We start from the raw sequence: 19539 nt of genomic DNA, 5'->3' as shown, positions 1-19539 counted from the left end.
AATGTGCCTGTTTTACCACAGTACCTCCAACATTTGTCATGTTTTCTTTTCTTTTTTTTGTCAGTTTTGCCAATTTGATGAATATGTGAAGTTTAGAACCTCAGAGTTGCTTTAATTTGCATTTCTCTAATTATTAGAGATTTGAAGCTTTTTTTTTTTCCCCACATAGCTATAGATAGCTAGTTAGCACAGTGGATAGAGTGCCAGGCCTGGAGTCAGGAAGACCTGAATTTAAATATAGCCTCAGACACTTTCTAGATGTATGACCTTGGGCAAGTCACTTAATCCTGTTTGCCTCAGTTCCTTCATCTGTAAAATGAACTCCACTCCAGTATCTTTGCCAACAAAACCCAAATGAGGTCACAAAAAGACACTACTGAGACTGAGCAGCACAACAAATTAATAGATTGGATTTTTTTCCCTTGAGGACTGCCTGTTCATATCCTTTGACCATTTATCAATTGGTGGATGTCTCTTATTCTTATAAATTTGCATCAGTTCATTGTATATCTTGAAAATGAGATGCTTATAAGAGAAACTTGCTGTTAAGATTTTTTCCCAGTTAACTTTCCCTTCTAATTTTATCCCCATTGCATTTGATTGTGCAAAAACCTTTAAATTTTATATAATAAAAGTTGTCTATTCTTCTCCATCTCTTATTTGGTCGTAAGTTCTTTACAAACAAATCCAAAATGTGATTTATTTCTTGTACCTCTTATTTGTTTATGACATCAACCTTTTACATGTGTCCCGTATCCATTTGGAGCTGGTATTAGTATAGTGTGTGAAGTGTTGGTCTAAACCTAATTTCTGCCAGACTGCTTTCTTGTTTTCCCAGAAGATTTTGTTGAATAGTGAGTCATTAGCCCAGTATCTGGGGTTTGGGTTTATCAAACACTAGGCTACTGTGTTTATTTGCTGTCTATATAGTTTATGTCTAATTCATTCTACTGTTCAGCCACTTTTTTTTTTAACCAGCATCAAATCATTTTGGATTACTGCTTTGTGGTATAGTGGGACATCTAGTATTGCTAAGCCTCCGTTCTTCCCACATTTTTTCTTGATCTCCCTTGAGGTTCTTGACTTTTTGTCCCTCTAGATTAATTTAATTTTATCTTTTTTCCTAACTCCATAAAGTAATCCTAAGAGTTCCTTGATGTGAAAGCAGCCAGGGAGAGGTTTTCCCCATGAGTGGACTGAAGCCAGAGCTTTAAGCGAATCTCTTAGGTCAGCACCTAGAGTCACTTCGTCTCTGTGGGCTTTTGTTCGGCCTGAGTGATAACAGTGAAAAAAAGATTCACTCAGAGGTCATAACAACCAGGTTAAGTCTTGACCTTCTCACCTCATATGGTTTGATATTTGGCCAATTAATTCCCTTCTTTAGGTCTTTTTTTTCCTCCTTCCTTCTTCCCAGTCAGACTCTTGGCCCTGCCTTGATGGAAGAAACAAGGGGCCAATAGGGCTCCAAAAATTCAGAATTCTCTAGGAACCAGGAACCCTAGGCCTGGCATCCTCCTCAATTCTTCTCTCTCCTCCCACCCCTCCCATTTCCTTTGTTCTCACTTCCTGGTGAACTGAGTGGGTGTAGAGGAATGGGGAAGGGGTATTGGCTGGCTGCCCTTCTGGCGAGATTCCCACAGGTCCTGGGGCAGCTAGGTTAGTGGGAATCTGGATCCTTTGGTGGGGAGCGACTCTTGCTTCCCAAGGGGAAGTGTCTAACAATTGATTGACTGTCTGCAAATCATGCTTGATCCCTAATGTGGAAGAGAGGATAGAGCTATAGCTATCGATCTTGGTTCCTGGGGCAAGTTTCACAGAATGTCCCCTTGAATCAACTTTTAAATTCAGTTGAATGGAGAGTTTGAGGGATAGGAGACCCCAGAATTCTAGGCTGGAGACAAGGGTGGGGCCATGCTAGGAAAGAACTTGAATAGTATCCAAATGCCTGGAGAAGGAAGTAGCATCTGGTTGCTTCCAATTTGAACAAATTATTCCTGCTAAGTGGCTCAATTAATTAATCAATAAGTATTTATTAACCATCTACTATATGCTAAGCACTGAGGACACCAGGGTTAAAAAAAAAAACCCAAACACACCCTATTTCCTGCTCTCCAGGAGTTTACATTCTACAACAGAGACGCTCGGAAGTATAAACAAAATAAATACGAGATGATGTGGTGGCTGCAAGCCATCACTGCCTTTGGCAATGATCAGCGAAGGTCTTATGCAGAAAGTGGACAAGTTACTCTAAAAAGAGCCTAAAATGTAACATCTCTGAAGTGTTCTGCAAACTTTAACCTGCTCTGTAAATTATAGTTATTATAATGCACAGGGCTTTTCTGTTGGTCTGAGCCCACAGTGGCTTTCTTGTTCTCTCTTTTATCCAGAAGCAGTCCAGGAGTCCCCTGTTACTTGGGAAGTAGAGGGGGTGAGCCTAACCTACATAATACACGATCATTATTGTTATTGTTGTTGTAGTAGGAGTTATTATTATTATTGTTGTTTATTAGTTTCAGTAGGATAGAAAAAGAAGATACTCCTAGCTGGGGTTTGTGTATGGCCTGGCTGTCTCCTTCCTTCCAGCCTGGCATTTATTCATGAGCTATGAATAGCTAAGAAGGCCTTTTGAGCCTAACCCTAATCAACCCCCTGGGTGGCTGAGGACTCTGGATGGGCAGAAGTGGCAGCCAGATCCAGTTCTGGCTGGTGAAGCCATGGCTGAGGTTCCTTCCACATGACCCCCTTCCTTTCTTGTTTTGTGTTTTTCCCCCTACTCTGTAAACCAGCATCAGACTGATAACTCCCTAGGAACAGCCAGATTCCACTTCCTATGGTCCTTGACCTTCTCCCTGTTGCCTGGCTCCCTCCCCAGAGCTGGGAGATAGGCAGAAATATGCTTCCCTCCCAGGGTTGAAGCAAGGAGAATGGGCCTTGGCCATGCTCTGAGCTCCTCAAAGGACAAAATGGGAATATTGTTCTCCTGGACAATGGGGTTTTATAGGGAGGGCTCTCCAATGCATTTTAAAAATAACTTCCTTTAATAGGCAGCTAAGCTTTGTGACAAACTTTGTGAACTCTGGAGGGAATGCCTGGGAGGTAGGAGGAGCCTCAACCCCTGGGGTCTGTTAGAGCTGGGAGCTGGTGGGTTGGGGCTGATGCTTGGGCTGATCTTGGAGATGGGAGTTAGTGAAGAATGGGACTATTATTGGGAGATTACAGTCGGGGTGAGGCTACGGGATGGGACTGGATTTAGTGTTGGGGATGGGAAGGGGAATGAGGCTGGGGCTGGGTTTAGGACTGGGATTAAATCTATGAGTTAAATCTGGGGTTGGGGCTGATGTTGGCTTTAGAGATGGGATTAGGATGGGAGCTAGGGTTCAAAGTGGAGTCTGGGAGGGCTGAGATTGGAGGTGACAGCTAGATTTAAGACTGGGGAAGTTGGACTTCATAGGGCTTATGCTAGGGTTAGGTAGCTCCCTACTTCTATGCCCCTCCACACATGTTCCCTAGTTATGTCTGATTCTCACTGACACTGTGTATCTGTGATTTATTAGGGAATTTTTTATTTTCATTGTGTCATTTTATTAAATGTCTTCTCTTTAAACTAATTGTGTCCTCTCTGCTGCCTTTCAGTCATGTCTTATTCTTTGTGACCCCATCTGGGGTTTTCTTGTTCTAGAGTGGTTTGCTATTTCCTTCTCAGTTTACAGATGAGGAAACTGAAGCAAACAGGGTTAAGTGACTTGCCTAGGGTCACCCAGCTAGTAAGTATCTGAGGCCAGATTTGAACTCACAAAGATGAGTCTTACTGATTATAAGCCCAGTGCTCCATCCACTGTGCCACCTACCTGTGCTGGAGAAAGTCAATATGACTCACTATAGCTGAAGGCTTACTCCAGGTTTAACGATCTTTTCTGGAGAGCTCCACATGGGAAAAGCAGATGTGCCAGGTATAACACTTAAAATAAACTTAAATCAGTCAGTTCCAGTTTACCCTTCCTAGGAAACAGAGTCCCAGGCCAAGCCCAACTTGGTCATTGTTTGGGTCCTGATTGGCTCAGAGTCAATGTAAATAGCAATTGTTTCTGTTTTGGCCAGAAACCTCCAGTGTCTTCCCCTCCCAGATCAATTTTTTTTTTAAACTTGGTAATAGAGGCCATTCTCTGCCTAGTTGCTTACCTATCCTTAATCACTGAATGGGTGTTGCCTCAAACAGACCTGTTAAAGACCTTAGCTAATAGAAACCATTCTCTGCCTCATTTCTTTCCTAGCTTAAATCACTGAATGGGTGTTGTCTTAGTCAAACTGAGACCTGTTAAAGACCTAAGCTTAAAAAGGCCAAAGTCCCCAACTGTATCCTGGGTCATCTCAAGTCGTCCTGATCTATATCTGGCCATTGGAACAAGATGGCTCCGAAGGAGAAAGTGAGGCTGGTGACTTTGCATAGCCCTGCCTCACTATAATCCAATTCACTTGCATGTCATGGCACCACCTCCCTGATGTTGTGGTCCTCTTCCAGAACTAGGGACAAACAACGACAGACTTAGACAGTATTTCCTTTACCTAAAGCCAGACTGTTTTTAGGCCTTCTCCAGACAGTAGCCCAAGTGCATGCTAGAGCTTCCTGATTATCTCCACCATCTGTGAAGTCTGCCTTCAGAGGGGCTTCCTACAGGCCCGGGGCTGGCCGACATTGGGTTAGGAATCTCCTACTAGGTTTCTTTAGAGATTTTTAAGGAAAGGAAGATTGCAATCAGTTTTGCAGGCTTTGCATCTGTACTCCATTTGAGAGGATTTCCACACCTGTATTGTATTTTCTCAATTCACAATGGATAGTCTATTATGCCATTCTCAGCTCAGGTTTGAACCATTGGGCTTTTGCATTAGGTTAGGTGCCTTGCTGTTCCTCAGCTCTAGGACCATCTGGATGTTCTTCACTTCTCTAATACTCAGTTCCTCATCCAGGAACCCTTTTGGGCCTAGCCTGGCCTCTTGACAACTTGTTGTCTGGGGTCCAGAGATTCTATCACTGCCTCTCTCTCAGGCCACCATCTTTGAGGTTTAGGAACTCTCAGAGGTAAGGCTGTTTAGATAAGCAGTTTCCCTCTCCCCCAGAGACTCAAGTCGTTTTGTGTGTGTGTGTGTGTGTGTGTGTGTGTGTGTGTTGTATGTGTCTCTCTGTGTGTGTGTGCATGCATGTGCTCAGCTCCATTGATTGGCCCTTACTCTCCTCTACCCAGATTGCTCTGCTCCCCATCTACAATAATCAGTCAGCCTCAGTGTGGCTTCTCCCTCCTCCCCCCAAACCCCACCCACTGTTAGTTCACTCCCTCCCCAAACCACCTTGTGTTCCTTTTTTTATTTTTTCTGGATATAATTTATGGAGGTCTATGCTGAATTGATAACTATGAGCTGTTACAATAGTCCACGTGTGAGGTGTGCACCAGCATGGTAGCAGTGTCAGAGGAGAGATGGGGGTGTATTTGAGAGATGCTGGAAAGGTAAGATGGACAGGCCTTGGCTACAGCTTGGATATGGGGGGAGGTGAGAGATGGTGAGGTATCCAGGATGACTCCTAGGTTGTAAGAGCCTGGAGGACTGGGAGGATGGTGTTGTCCTCTACAGTAATAGGGAAGGTAGGACTGGGGGAGGGTTTAGGGGGAAGGATAATGAGTTCTGGTTTAGACATAATGAGTTTAACAAGTCTACTGGACATCCATTTCAAGATGTCGGAAAGGTAATTAGAGATGTGAGTATGGAGGTCAGCAGAGAGGTTGGGGCAAGAAAGGTAGATTTGAGACTCATCAGCATAGAAATGCTAATTAAATCTGTGGGAGCTGATGAGATCATCAAGTGAAATAATATGGAGAGAGAAGAGAAGAGGACCCAGGATAGAATCCTGAGGGACACCTACTATTAAAGAAGGGCATCTGGAAGAGGATCCAGCAAAGAGGGCAGAGGACTGGCCAGATTTATTGTCATTCGGTCGTGTCTGACTCTCCAGGACCACAGTGTGGGTTTTCTTGGCAGAGATACTGGAGTGATTTGCCATTTCCTTCTCTAGCTCATTTTACAGAGGGAGAAACTGAGGCAAACAAGGTGAAGTGATTTGCCCAGGGTCACACAGCTAGTACATGTCCGAGGTCACAATTGAACTCAGGTACTCCTGAGCCTCCTGAGACCTCAGACCCTGCCTCTATCCACTGCCCCACCTAGTTGCCCCAATAATCTGGTAGAAGGAAAACCAGGAAAGAGTGGTGTCCCAAAAACCTAGAGGGAAGAGAGTATCAGGGAGGAGAGAGTGATCCAAGGTGTCAAAGGCTGCAGAGAGGTCAAGGGGGAGGAAGATGGAGAAGAGGCCAGATAACCAAGTTTACAACATGGCTTTGCCGCTTCCTGGATTGCCCTGCACAAGTCTTTTCCTTTCTCTGGGCTTCCATTTACTTCTCTATAAAATGACCACGTTGGACTTAAGGATCTCTAAGGGCCTTTTCAGGTCGGGTTCCTATAAGAAATTCCTAAGGGGGCAGTGGGAAGGTGGTTATGGGGAAGGGGAGATGGCTGTCTTGAGCTGTCAATAGAGAAGAAGGAAAGGCATTGCAGGGGTAGTAATTAGAAGGCTGGCCTTGGATGGGGCAGCTAGGTGGCGCAGTGGCTAGAATTGGGCCCTGAAGTCAGGAGGACCTGAGTTCAAATTTGACCTTGGACACTTAACCAGCTATGAGACCCTGAGCAAGTCACTTAAACCTGTATGCCTCAAAAAAAAAAAGAAGGCTGGCTTTTGGAGTCAGGAAGATTTGGGTTCAAGTCCTGCCTGTGACAGATCCTAGAGGAGGAGAAAGGGAGGGAGAAAGAGAAAAGAAAGGGAACCAGGATTAAGTCTATGTGGGGGTGACAGACACCCACTAATATTGACTGTCCCCAAATGCATCATGTGCATTTGAAGCAGCTGGGCAGCTGACTAATAATCATGTTAGGTTTGCCATCGAAAAGATGAGTTTCAATCTTGCCCAGCTGTGTTAGCAGCTATTACTCCTCCATGAGTTATTCCCTGCCCTCCCCTCCCCCTCACTCTCAACTTCCCTGGAATTCCTTCCTCCTTTTCTCTGCCTACTCAACTTCCCTCTGTTCCTGTCAGAGGCCATCTTGTCAAACCTTCCCATTTTGCAGATGAGGAAACTGAGGCCAAGAGAGGAGCAATAATTTTACCCACGTTTACATAGAGAATAAGTATCAGGGGTGGGATTGAAATTCAAGGACTCAGTCCCCAAAGACAATGTTCATTCTACCTTAGCGCAAAGCACTGCTCAAGACCCATCTCTTTCAAGATGACACCTTTCCTAGCTCCTGTATGGCTTAAAGAGATCACTCCCATGTTACTCAGTCTTATCTTGCTTGGTTTTGACTCTACCAAACACCAAGTCTGGGGGTAAACTGATCACCTAAAATCTCATCGCCATGTTCGTTGACTCAGTTTTTGATACTCAATACCTTCTCCACTCCCTTGATGACATTTCTAAGAGCCCTTAGCCACATTGTTCAAATGTCAAACTTACTTTGCCTAAAAGACTATTTTATGGAGAACTTACACAAGGCAAGTGCTTATATAGAGGTTAGAAGAAGTGATAGAGGACACTCTCAAGGTCAAAGTCTCTTGGAAAAACTTTGGAATTGATTGTATGACATGGGAATCACTGGCATGGGACCACTCACTCAGCACCACTACCTGCATCAAAGAAGGTGCTGTGCTCTATGAGCAAAACAGAATTGCAGTAGCTCAAAAGAAATGTGAGACTTGCAAATGTAGAGCCATCTCCACTCCAAATATTCATGTGGACTATTTGTGCCCGATCTGTGGTAGAGCTTTCCAAGTTCATATTTGTCTGATCCACCATAGTCAGACACACTGTACCTTGACCCTGACATAGTGATGTCATTTTGGTCCTCTTTGAGCATGAAGGACAGTGACTACCCAGCTCTGTCATTCTGTGTTCTAAGGTCCCTTCCAAACTCTGATATTCTGTGTTCTATTCTCCTATCGCCAAGGTGATTGACTCAGTTTTTCATCCTCCATACCTTCTCCACTCCCTCCTTGACTTTCCCCTCTGATCAGAAGTCTGGAGAGTAGATCAAGAAAATGTCTCCTTTATAGTGGGCTCAGAACTATGGGACCAAGTGACTTTAAAAAAAACTGCCTCAGTTTCCTTAGCTGTAAAAAGAGATAATAATAGTACCTACCATATAGGGTTGTTGTGAGAATCAAATGAGATAATAGCTGAAAAGGGCTGATAATGGTACCCAGAACACAGGAGGCATTTAATAAATACTTTTCCCCTAACAATTAAGCAAAAATACCCAACACAATAACCACAATGACAGTGTATACAGTATTTTTCCTAGTAGCCCCCCATTTCTCTGCCATGAGGCAGAAGATAGGTTGGATTATCTTTCAAGGGGACCTTCACTGGTTTTTCAGTTAGCAGCAAAGCCAGGCATACAGCCAAGGCCCTCTGACTCCAGGGCTATCGTCATTCTACAAATCCACTGTGCCAGGAGCTCAGCAGAAATTCCAACAAATCCAAAAATGGATCCCAAGGACTGTTGGGGGCTCTACTAAGGAGCATAAAAACGCATGGTTCAGAATGTCCCCACCTTGATAGTTTCCCATCCAGTGTCGGCAGTGAGTTCCCACTAAGCCCTCCTTCCCCTCCTACCTTCTCTATTCCTAGAGAGGGCACCCTCAACCTCCCAGTCCCTCAGGCTCCCAACCAGGGCCACCTCCAGTCCTCCTGATCTATGTCTTGCCACTGGACCTAGATGGCTCTGGAGGAGAAAGTGAGGCTGTTGACTGCACAGCCCTGCCTCGCTTCGATCCAATTCACTTGCATGTCGTGGCATCCCCTCTTTCAGAATGAAGGACAGACAACAGCGGGTTCCCAACCTAGGAGTCATCCTGGACTCCTCACTCTCTCTCACTCCCCATATCTAAGCTTGGCCAAAGTCTGTCCATGTTTGTGACATTTCTCAACTCTGTCCTCTTCTGTCCTGGGACACTGCCCCCTCTCTAGTGCAGGCCCTCATCACCTCACCTGGGTTATTGCAATAGCTGCTGGGGAAGGGGGAAAGGAGAAGGGTGTCTGCCTGCCTCAAGTCACTCCCCAATCCAATCTGGCAGCGGGTGACTGAACAGAACCTTCCCAGGCCCAATCTTGAGCCCTGGAAGGGACCAAAAACCAATAGTCCAGAGTCAGAGGTGATTCAACTGTACAGAATTTTATTGCCAGAGAAGCTTGCAAGCCAAACTGCACAGAGCTAGTCTGAGGATTCTCTGGGATGGGATTATATCAGAGTATTTGAAGCTAAAAGCTATGATGTTACTATATTCTACATAATTTCCAGCAGCAGCCTTGCAGTTTCTAGGTACAAGCACCCGGTAACAAGTTCAGCCTTGTGGTTTCAACAACAGTCTCACAAAGGATCACTGGTATGCCAATCAGGAGGAAGGCTCTAGTTGGCTGATTCTGAGTTTTCCAGACTTTCACCTTCTCCTGGATGGTAGGAAGCTCAATCAAATCAAGAGGGTTAACACTCATTTTCAGTCTCTACAAATCCACCCTCCATTTAGCCACCAAAGGGATTTTCCTAAAGCACAGGTGTCATCACATCCCTCCCTCTCCCCACTCAATAAACTTCTGTGGCTCCTCTACAATCCCATCCTCCACTCCCACATACTCATCCATCCAGTGACAAAGGCCTCTTTGCAGCTCCATGAACAAGCCAGTTTATCTCCCTACTCTGAGCATTTTCACTGGCTGTCCCCATGCCTGGAATGCTCTCCCTTCTCACTCTGCCTCCTGGCTTCCTTCAAGTCCCAGCTAAAATCCCACCTTCTGCAGGAAGCCTCTCCTGATCCCCCTTAATTCTAGTGCCTTCCCTCTCTAGGTTATTTCCTATCTATCCTGTATAGAGTTTGTTTGCACATGATTATTTTCAAATTGCCTTTCTCTTTCGACTAAGGGCTCCTTGAGGGCAGGAACTATCTTATTTTTTATTTTTAGGCAATTGGGGTTAAGTGACTTCCCCGGGGTCACACAGCTAGTAAGTGTCCAGTGTTTGGTCTGAGGCCATATTTGAACTCAGGACCTCCTGACTTCAGGGCTGGTGCTCTTTCCATTGCATCCGAATTGGGAGGATGCTGTCCAGGAGCTGTCTTTTGACTTTCTTTGTATCCCCAGCACTTAGCACAGTGCTTGGCACTAAATAGGTACTTAATAAATGCTTATTGACTGACTGAGGTGTTTAACCAAGGGTAAGTGCTGGGACTAAGGCAGTCGGTTTGCCTGTTCAATCATCTGGCTTTAGACAAAAGCCACCAGGAGGATTGGTACAAGAAGTTCCTAGTCACTCTTTGATTTAGTATCACTTACTAGCTTTGACCTGAAGCAAATCACCTTACTTCCCTGGGCCCTAGTTAAATTAGGAGGTTGGATTGGATCAAGGTTTCTTAAAAGGGGTCCTTGGATAGATTCCTTGGGGTCCATAATGTTAAACGGGAAATAATCAACCAGCATTTATTAAGGGCTTACTGTGTGCCAAGTACTGGGCTTAGCACTGGGGATGCAAAGAAAGGCAAAAAACCAAGTCCTTTCCCTCAAGGAGCTTATATTCTAATGAGAAGACAACATAGAAATTGCATCTTTATTTTCATTAACCTAAAACTGAAATTAAGCATTTATTTCAACTATTGAAAAATAATATTCTGCGAAGAGGTTCATAGTGAAATGACCATTCCTTTTTATTAATAAAATGCTAACATTATTAAGTAAAATGATTAATTACCCAGAAACTATGTCTCTCTAACTTTTTAAACAGACTTCACCAAATAACAATAGCTAACATTCATACAGCTTTTACTAAGCATCAGACACTTATATAAATCTACAGACTTTACAATTATTATCTTGTTTGATCTTAATAAAAACCCTTGGAGGCAGGTGTTATTATTGTCCTCATTTTTTACAGAGGAGGAAATTGAGGTCTTGACTTGCCCCGAGTCACACAGCTAAGTGTCTGAGGCTGGATTTGAATTCAGTTCTTGACTCCAGGGCTGGTGGACCATCAATTGAGCTAAGTGCTGTCTAAGGATCCTTCTTGCTCTAAAGTTCTCTTTAAGGTCCCTCCCAGCTGGTGTTCACTATTCTAAGGCCCCTCCCAGTTCTGACATTTTAAGGTTTTTACAAAAACAATCTTTGTTGCGATGGAAAGAGAATTAAATCAGGAGCAAGGAGTTGTATTTTTGACCTTTTAGGGCTCTTCTCCACTAGAAACAGGATGTTATATCCTCGCTACCTAGCAATTCAACTTTGTTCCTTCCTAACATTCAACAATGAACCCTCAGCTTTTGTTGGAGAATTTCTATTTATCACTGATCAATCAACAAACACGGCCAACTGAGTAAGGAAGGCATTAGGCTAGTACCTAGGACAGCACAAAGCTTTTGTGCCTTGGAAGGGTCTGGACTCCAAGTGGGACTTGGCCATCAAATTCCACCTCTAACTACTTAGCCGTGTAACCTTAAGCAAATCACTTTACCTATCAGTGCCTCACTTTCTTCATCTGTAAAATGGGGAAAATAAGAACACCTATCTCCCATGGTTGTTGTGACGGTAAAATAAGATATTTGTGAGGTGCTTTCTAAACCATAAGAGAAGGTATGTGATGCAGTGGATAGAGTGCCCCCCCCACTTCCCCCAGGTGCCTGCCTGTCTCGGAACCCACCCCCAGTCAGTAAGACCAAAGACACTTAGAAGCTGTGTAACCCTGGGCAAGTCACTTAAGCCTGTTTGCCTCAGTTTCCTCATCTATAACAACGAGTTGGAGAAGTAAATGGCAAACCACTCCAGTACCTTTGCTCAAGAACACCCCAAATGGGATCACGAAGAGTTGGACACAACTGAACAACAAAATTCCAAACCATAGAAGCTATATACACATGCTATCGTTATCAACCTCTCTAGACTTCAGTTTCCACGTGTATCATACCATAATCCCTGTACTGGTTACTAACTCTTTGACCTTGGGTAATTCACTGGGTCTCTGAACTGTCTGTAAAATGAGGACTAAACATGGTCATCTCGAAAGTGCCTTCTGCATCAAACATTCTATTGTCTAAGGCCTCACTCAGCCCTAACATCCTGTGATTTACACGCTTTTACTCCAGGCAACCTGATACAGGGGACTAGAGTGTTGTATTTGGAGTCAGGAAGACTTAGGTTTGAATATTGCCTCCGTCACCGACTAGCTGTGTGACCGGCCAAATCATTCGACCTTCCTGGACCTGTTTCCTTATCGGTAAAATCAGACTCAGTGACCTTTAACCAGCTCTAAATCTATGATTTCCCTCTCTTAATACCACAGAGGGAAGAAAGAGCCTTTAGTTTGGGGGAGGGGGTTGCCCTGGTTTGCAGGTCCTCTCTTTCTTCTTTCTTCTCTCCAACTTTCCCCAAAACTTCTCCAAGGAAGGGTGGTGATGAAATGAAGGGGGAGAGAAAAGAGGAAGGAAATGGGGAGAAGGCTGAGGGAAGCTGAGAGGAGGAAGGAAGCAGGATCATTGAGAGGGAGGCATCCGAATTGGGAGGGGAGGAAAGGTCGGAGGTTGTTAATAGGCAGAAAAGGGGCTAGAGCAAGAAGGAGGTGGGGGGGGAGGATCATGTGATTTAAGGCCGCGAGAGATCCTAGAGAATATCGAGGTGAACTGATTTGCCCGCGTCTCACAGATAGCCTAGTGCGGAGTTGCGACTTGATTCACTTAACCCTCATTCCCACACTAGTGGCTTCTGAAAGACCTGGGGGGGGGGGGAGCACGAGATGGCCACGAGTGGAGTGTGGGTTGTAGAATGAGGCGAAGGGAAGGGGCTTAGGGCTAAGGCAGGAGACAGGGTCCTACGACAGGATGGAGGGTGAGGTGCGCGGGCGTCTCGACAGCCCTGGGAAGGACCCAGACAGGAGGCTGGCCGGGGCTCAGAGCCAGCCTTCCCCGGCCCGCCACCCCTGCTTCTGGTCGGCAGGGGGCACTGGGAGCCGCGTGGCTCGGACAGCTCCCGGGCTTTTCTCCTCCTCTTCCTCCTCCTCCTCCTCCTCCTCCTCCTCCTCCTCCACCTCGTCCTCCTCCTCCACCTCCTCCTCCTCCTCCTCCTCCTCCTTCTCCTCTTCCTCTTCATTCTCCTTGTCCTCCTTGTCCTCCTCCTCCACCTCCCTCCAGCCTGGGGGCGGGCAGGGGGCGGAGGAGGGGGCGGAGGGGAAGGGTGATGAGGGGCCGCGCGGCTTTCCCATCCCCTGGGACTGCTGCCTTTAAAAGCTGCAGGGGAGCCCGGATTGGGGTCATCTGCTCTTGCGTGCAATCCAGCGAGAAGGGGGACTTTGAACTCCGAACCCAGGACTCCGGGCTCCCAGTTCAGTTCAACTCTTAACGCCCAAGGTCGGCGTCCATCTCTAGCAAGAACAGGTAAGACGCGGGAGCAGGCTGCACGCTGCAGCCCCCATCCCTGTCCATCCAGGCCTCTTGGGAAGTTTGAGCACCTCTACTCAGTGACGGACGGGTGGCCTGGGCTGTGCGTGCGTGTGTGGTGTGTGTGTGTGTGTGTGTGTGTGTGTGTGTGTGTGTGTGTGTGTGTGTCTCCCTGGAAAGAATGGATGGAGGGGCGATGCTAGGCGGTGTTGTGGTGGCCACGCGACGGCAGGGACCGCCCGAGACTGTCAGAGGGGAGGATAAGGTCAGGAGGAAGCGTAGGAGGGGTGGGGGGAGTCTGAAGATAGCCGCAGGGAGTGTGAGCCGGCGAGGTCTAGGATTGAGAGCCAGACACCGTGGGAGAGCAGAGCTGGAAAGGACCCTGGCGGTTAGCTGGGGCACCTCCTGGACTTTGCAGTTAGGGAAATTGAGGCCCAGAGAGTAAGTAGCAAAGCCGGGATCCACACCGAGATCCACCGACTCAGACGCTGGGCTTTTCCCGCTACACTCAATCAACCCCGTGGGGGTCACCGGTGCTTCCAAAAGCAGGTTGTAGGAGAAGGCACAGTGATCTCATTTGTCCCCAAATGAGTCCCAAGTCCCTCGATGGGAAAAAGCTGTGAGAGAAAGTACAGTATAATAAAGAGGGTGAACTAGATGACCTCTAAGATCCTTACTAGCTCTAGATTTTGGAACCAGTGATAGTGATCATCTTGTGTCTAGGGCTACAACAGGAGGAAGAGATCAAACCGTGAGGGAATAGGACCTTCCCTAAGGCTACCTTGGGAGGTAGGGCCAAGATGAACTCATGGCTCTAGACAGCCACCTCTTCTCCCTCCTCCTTCCTCCTTCCCCATCCTCCTCCCCTGAGTTTTTCAACCAACCTCTTGGCATATTATTCCCAGAGAGACTGGGCCTCAGTTTCCTTATCTGTAAATTGAGAGGATTGGATCAGAGAATGGCTTAATGTCCCTTCCAGCTCTGACATTCTATGTGCTAAGACCTCTCCAGTCCATATATTGTATATTAGTCTAGATAGTCACCATCCTAAGAAAAAGCTGGGAATATAAGGATAACCGATACAGAACTTTTCATGACAACACTGTATAATGTGAATACTAGAAATATTACTCCCATTTCACAGATGAAGAAACTAAGAATCAGATTTTATTTAGTGACCCAGGGTGTTGAAATTCAAAGAGTAGGGGACAGCCTAGAAACAAAGGTATTTAGTATCTAGTTAGCCGGAACCACTATCTGATTTGATCTGAGGGTGGAGATATCAGTAAATAAGTATGGAGTAGAGGTGGGTTGGAAATGGAGCTCATAGTGTGTGTGTGTGTGTGTGTGTGTGTGTGTGTAAAGTAGAAAGTCACTTGTCTCTTAGACTATAGAGCCAGCATTCAAACCTAGGTCTTCTCACTCTAAATCCAAGGCTCTTCCCATTCTGTCCTTTAGAATGTAAGCTCTTTGAGAGAAAGGATTGGGTAATTTTTTTATGTGTCCCCAAATCCCAGTTCCTGGCATACAGTAGGAGCTCAATAAATTCTTGTTGCTGAGGGCCCAGGGCTCCTAGAGCCAGAGCAGGTCCTAAAAACTCTTCTTCTTAGTTTTCTAGAGAAGTTCCCCCACCAACAGGTGCCGTCTTCCCTTCTGGCCATCTATCTGATTGAGGGAATGGAAAGAGACTGCTGATAAAGAATGGGTGCTTCCCTACGTCTGGAACCCCCTTTGTGTCTCTCCATGATCCCCTCCTCCTTCCTGAACCTTACTGTCTTACCCTGTTTATGCTTGCCAGGCCAGCCTTACAGTCCTTCTCCCTTGTTAATTCTGGCAATTCTGTTGCCTGAACATTTGTCCTCCCTCATCCTCCATCCTTTTCAATGCTTCACCACCCTCCTCCCTTCCCCCCCCCAACACTTTACCCCAACCTCTATACCCTGAATGGCCAAAGACCTAAAAGTGAACTCAGCAAACCCTCATTTAGGAGCCTGGAGTTTTTTGAACCAGGAGCAAGCTAAGGAAACAACTTCTGCCACTGAATTCTTTCAGACAGTCTTGTGCCAAATGAGATGGTCTAAGCTAGTTGGCATGGAGAAACCAGGTCAAGAGCATGTTACTGGGTGATGTAGTAAAATTTCATTCATTTGATTTGTAAGCAGAGACGGGGCAACTCATGCTGTATTTTGGCTCTGAGGGGATTTCGGTTGAGGTATAGAGTTAGGCTAAATGTTCTGACACAATTCAGCTCCAGGATTGGAAGTTCTTTTCTGCTCCCTGATTTTCCTGATTTCTCCCACTTCCCTACAGCCCCTGAGGCTAATTGAATATTCAACACGCAAGAAGTCAGCATCCATTGGAGAGGATTCCTATTGAGTGGAAAGCACTACAGTCGGAATCCAGACCTAGGTTCGAATTCCTAACTCTATGACCAATCTCTTCACCTAAATCTTGTGCTTTCTCCAAGGTGGTTAGACTAGAATAAGAAAGCTAGAGCTGGAAGGGAACTCAGTCTAGTGCTTCCATTTTACAATTGAGGTCATCCGAGGTCCTGAGAGATTTAAGTTCACACAGACCTTAAGTGGCAGTTTTGAAGCCAGCCCCCTCTGACTCTAAAGCCCATGCCCTTTTACCTCCTGACTTCCACTGCCCCCTAAGGGTCTTCTAAGTAGAAATCCTTGGAACTCTGAGCACTCAAGTTAGAAATTCCAATTTTAAAGTAAGACCTATCAGGAATCCTTCAGTAATGGCTTCATGAATTGACTGATCTCCATTTGTCTCTTCAGTGTCCGAGCCTTAAAAAAATCATGAAACTACCCCCCCCCACACAGAGACACACACTCTACAATTTGGTTTTTTCTCCAGCTCATACAAGATATTGCTTTTCTAGCTCCCTTACCTCTACTTTATTTAATGATGTTTGGCTGGGTTTCAGCCTTACAAGTAATTCATTAGATCACCTTTGCATCTGACTTTCCTGCCTCCTCCCCATTCCTGGAGATGCTAATAGGCAATAAGGCAGCTAAAATGTAGATGAGCAGAGCCCAGGGCCCAGTTTGCCCACAGAGTAAGGTCTCCTGACCACCCCAACCCCTGAATGATGGCGTTTGGCTTATTTGCTTCTCATCTTTAAAGGAGGTTTCAGCAAGGCTAATGTAGCTTGCTGAGAAGGATGGGGGGGTGGTCAACAAAGCTTTAGTTGGGCAATCATATCAAGTTCCCTCCCTTCTATGAGGTAATAAAAGCATAATAGAAAGAGCACCAGGGTCAGTGTGGAAAAGGTGGTGTTATAGTCTTAACTGGATGGATGACTTGAAGGAAGGCCATTTAAGTCTGAGCCCCCCCCCTCCAATTCACCATGAGGAAACTGAGGCAGATGGAGATTAAGTGACTTGCCTAGGGTAACATAGCTAGTAGGGTGTCTAAGGCAGCATACGGAATGCTCAGGTATACCAGGATCAGTCTTTATTACCCACCCCACCTCCCCAACCTCTTTGTGTAAAACCTGAAGCATGGGAAAGGAAGAGAAAGAACTCAGATTCTCAGTAGGGAAATTAAGAGGTTGCCACAGGAATGCTGAGTTGGCCTGACAGTGCATGTGCACATCTGGAATTCCCCCCCCTTTTTTTCTTATTTCCCCCCCCTTGATCTTTAGACAGGATCCTGACATTCATTGCTCCTTATATCCAAGGTCTTGGGGGCTGTCAGGTTGAGACCACACACTGGTGCTGGGCCTATTCTCTGGCTCCTATATGGTGGTGCCTGCTTATCCCCATCACCCATCCCTTCATGACTTGACTTGATGAACACATTTGCTCCTGAAACACTCAAGTTTTCCATGTTGTAATTCTTAGCCTCTGTGTGATATGTAAGCCTTTATTTGCATTTCTCTGTGCGTTACCAACTTACGGGAAAAACTTGAGGGGTTAGTATTGGGGGGAAGGGGGAAATGAGGAACAAGAAGTCAAACCAGATGTGTTTTTGTCTAACTGTAGGATGGTGGTTACAACAGTCCAAGGAAAGCCAGCTTGCTTGCTGAATTCCAGTAACTTGAGTTCTGGCTTGACTCAAAATTGCAGTGTTCCTTTGGGGTTGGCTTCGATTTTATTTCCTTCTCATTATTATCATCATCATTATTATTTTACATTCATTTGGGATCTCAGGATCTGGGCATTGGAATTCCTACTGACCCCAAAAAACTTCCAAGAGAATCAGACAACAGGGGAAGGGTGGGATTTTCCAGGTCAAGAGGCCGAGAAAGCAGAAGCTAGAGAATCATTGGATTTAGAGCTAGAAGGGTCAGGTTATCTGGTCTGGTTGTCTCTTCAATAGCAGAATTCCAAGTCCCTGCCCTTTATTCTATTCAGGGAACATTTTTGAGCCCTGCCCAGCTCCTGAATCCCTCTTTTGCTTCAGCTCTGCCTTCCCCCCACCCCTCACTCCCCCTCCCTATCCCCAAGGGTTCCAAATAGTAGAAAGCACAGTTTATAGTGATTAATTGAAATTAAGGACAGGAAGGCTCAATTCACTGGTTCCTAGGATCTTAGAGTCAGAGCTGTCAGGAACCTTAGAGGTGAGTCCAACCCCCCTCATTTTTCACGATCACATAGCTGATGACAAGCCCTCTATTCAATACAATTTGATTCATTCATTTCTTCAAGAATTTTCTGAACATCTATGTGCTTAGCATGGTGTCAGACACATAGTGAATGATAGATAGTAAACCCTTGTTGATCAGTTTGACTATGCACATAGAGAAATAAAGATGAATACAATTGTACAATCAATGAGAAAAACTCATTGCTTTTAAAATCATCATGAATTTTCTCCCCCACTGGAAAAAAGGAAAAAAAAACCCACTTAACAAATAGGTACTGATTGGCCCCTTCCAAAAAAAAAATGTTGTTAAATTCTTTATCGTGAGTTTGTGCCCTCCCTATCAAGAGACAGATAGCATGCTTCATTGTTCTTCTGGGATCATGGTTAGTCATTGCCTTAACCAATGTCCTTTAAGGCTTTCAAAGTCATTTGTTCTTAGTATGTTTTTAACATATAAATTTTCCCCTACATCAGTTCAAACAAGTCTTCCCAGGATTCTCTGAAATTATTCCTTTTCATCATTTCTTACAATGCATTAGTGTTCTCTTATAATCACACACCATAATTTGTTTGGCTACTCCCCATTTGATGGGCACCCATTTGGTTTCTGGTCCTTTGCTGCCATGCAAAAATCTTTTTTGGTGACTTTTTGATCTTTTGGGGGTATAAACCTACAAGTGATGTTACTGGGTCAAAGGACATGCACAGATTAGTAACTCTGGGAACATACCTCCAAAGGGTTTTCCAAGAGACCTCATCTATTCCACCCCAACCCTTATTATTCAGTCATTTTTAGGTTTTTTTCTGGTGGTGTCCCAACTCCATTTGGGGTTTTCTTGGCAGAGATACTGTAGTGGTTCGCCATTTCCTTCTCTAGCTCACTTTACAGATGAGGAAACTGAAGCAAACAGGGTGCAGTGACTTGCCCAGGGTGACACAACAAGTAAGTGTCTGAGGCCAGATTTGAACTCAGTCAGGTCTTCCTAATTCCTGGCTTCGCACTCTATCCACTGCTCCACCTAGCTGCCCAAACCCTAACCCATACCTATGAAAAATAATTTAGTCTCCTTTTAAGCAACTCCAGTGATGGCCAGTTCATTACCAGTGAAGTCAATGCACCTACTTTTGGACTTTTCCGTTACTTCAAACCTAATTTGGCCTCTTTGCAACTTTGTTCCATGACTATTGCTCTTAATTCTGGCCCAAGCAGAACCTGTCTGAGTCCTTCTTCCTCATAACGATCCTGCAAATATTTGAAGACAAGTGAGATCTTGTCTTCAGACAAAGGTGCAAAGGTAGTGGGTATGTGGTGTTGAGGACAGTTAGTTCTGGTCTTTGGGCTCTCTCCAGGAGTGCTTCCACATGGAGAAAATCCCAGAAAATCCCCAGAGGGGCAGTAGTGGTAATCCTTTGTGTACTCATGCCTCCAGAGG

The 19539-nt window shown here is 45.4% G+C and overlaps 1 protein-coding gene across 1 annotated transcript in view; it reads left to right on the top strand.

The window, feature by feature from the left end:
- Positions 1–13290: 13290 nt before the first annotated feature.
- The window catches only part of ALPL (alkaline phosphatase, biomineralization associated), a 57003-nt gene continuing 50754 nt past the window's right edge, over positions 13291–19539 (top strand). Inside the window, exon 1 of the mRNA XM_020973203.2 lies at positions 13291–13504. The gene's annotated coding sequence lies outside the window, so the exon portion shown is untranslated. The remainder of the gene's footprint in view (positions 13505–19539) is intronic.

Source organism: Phascolarctos cinereus, unplaced genomic scaffold (assembly GCF_003287225.1).
Source record: "Phascolarctos cinereus isolate Bilbo 61053 unplaced genomic scaffold, phaCin_HiC Scaffold_726;HRSCAF=1367, whole genome shotgun sequence".
NCBI classification, from domain to species: Eukaryota; Metazoa; Chordata; class Mammalia; order Diprotodontia; family Phascolarctidae; genus Phascolarctos; species Phascolarctos cinereus.
Note: the sequence above shows the minus strand (reverse complement) of the source record. Positions and strands in the feature narration are given on the sequence as shown.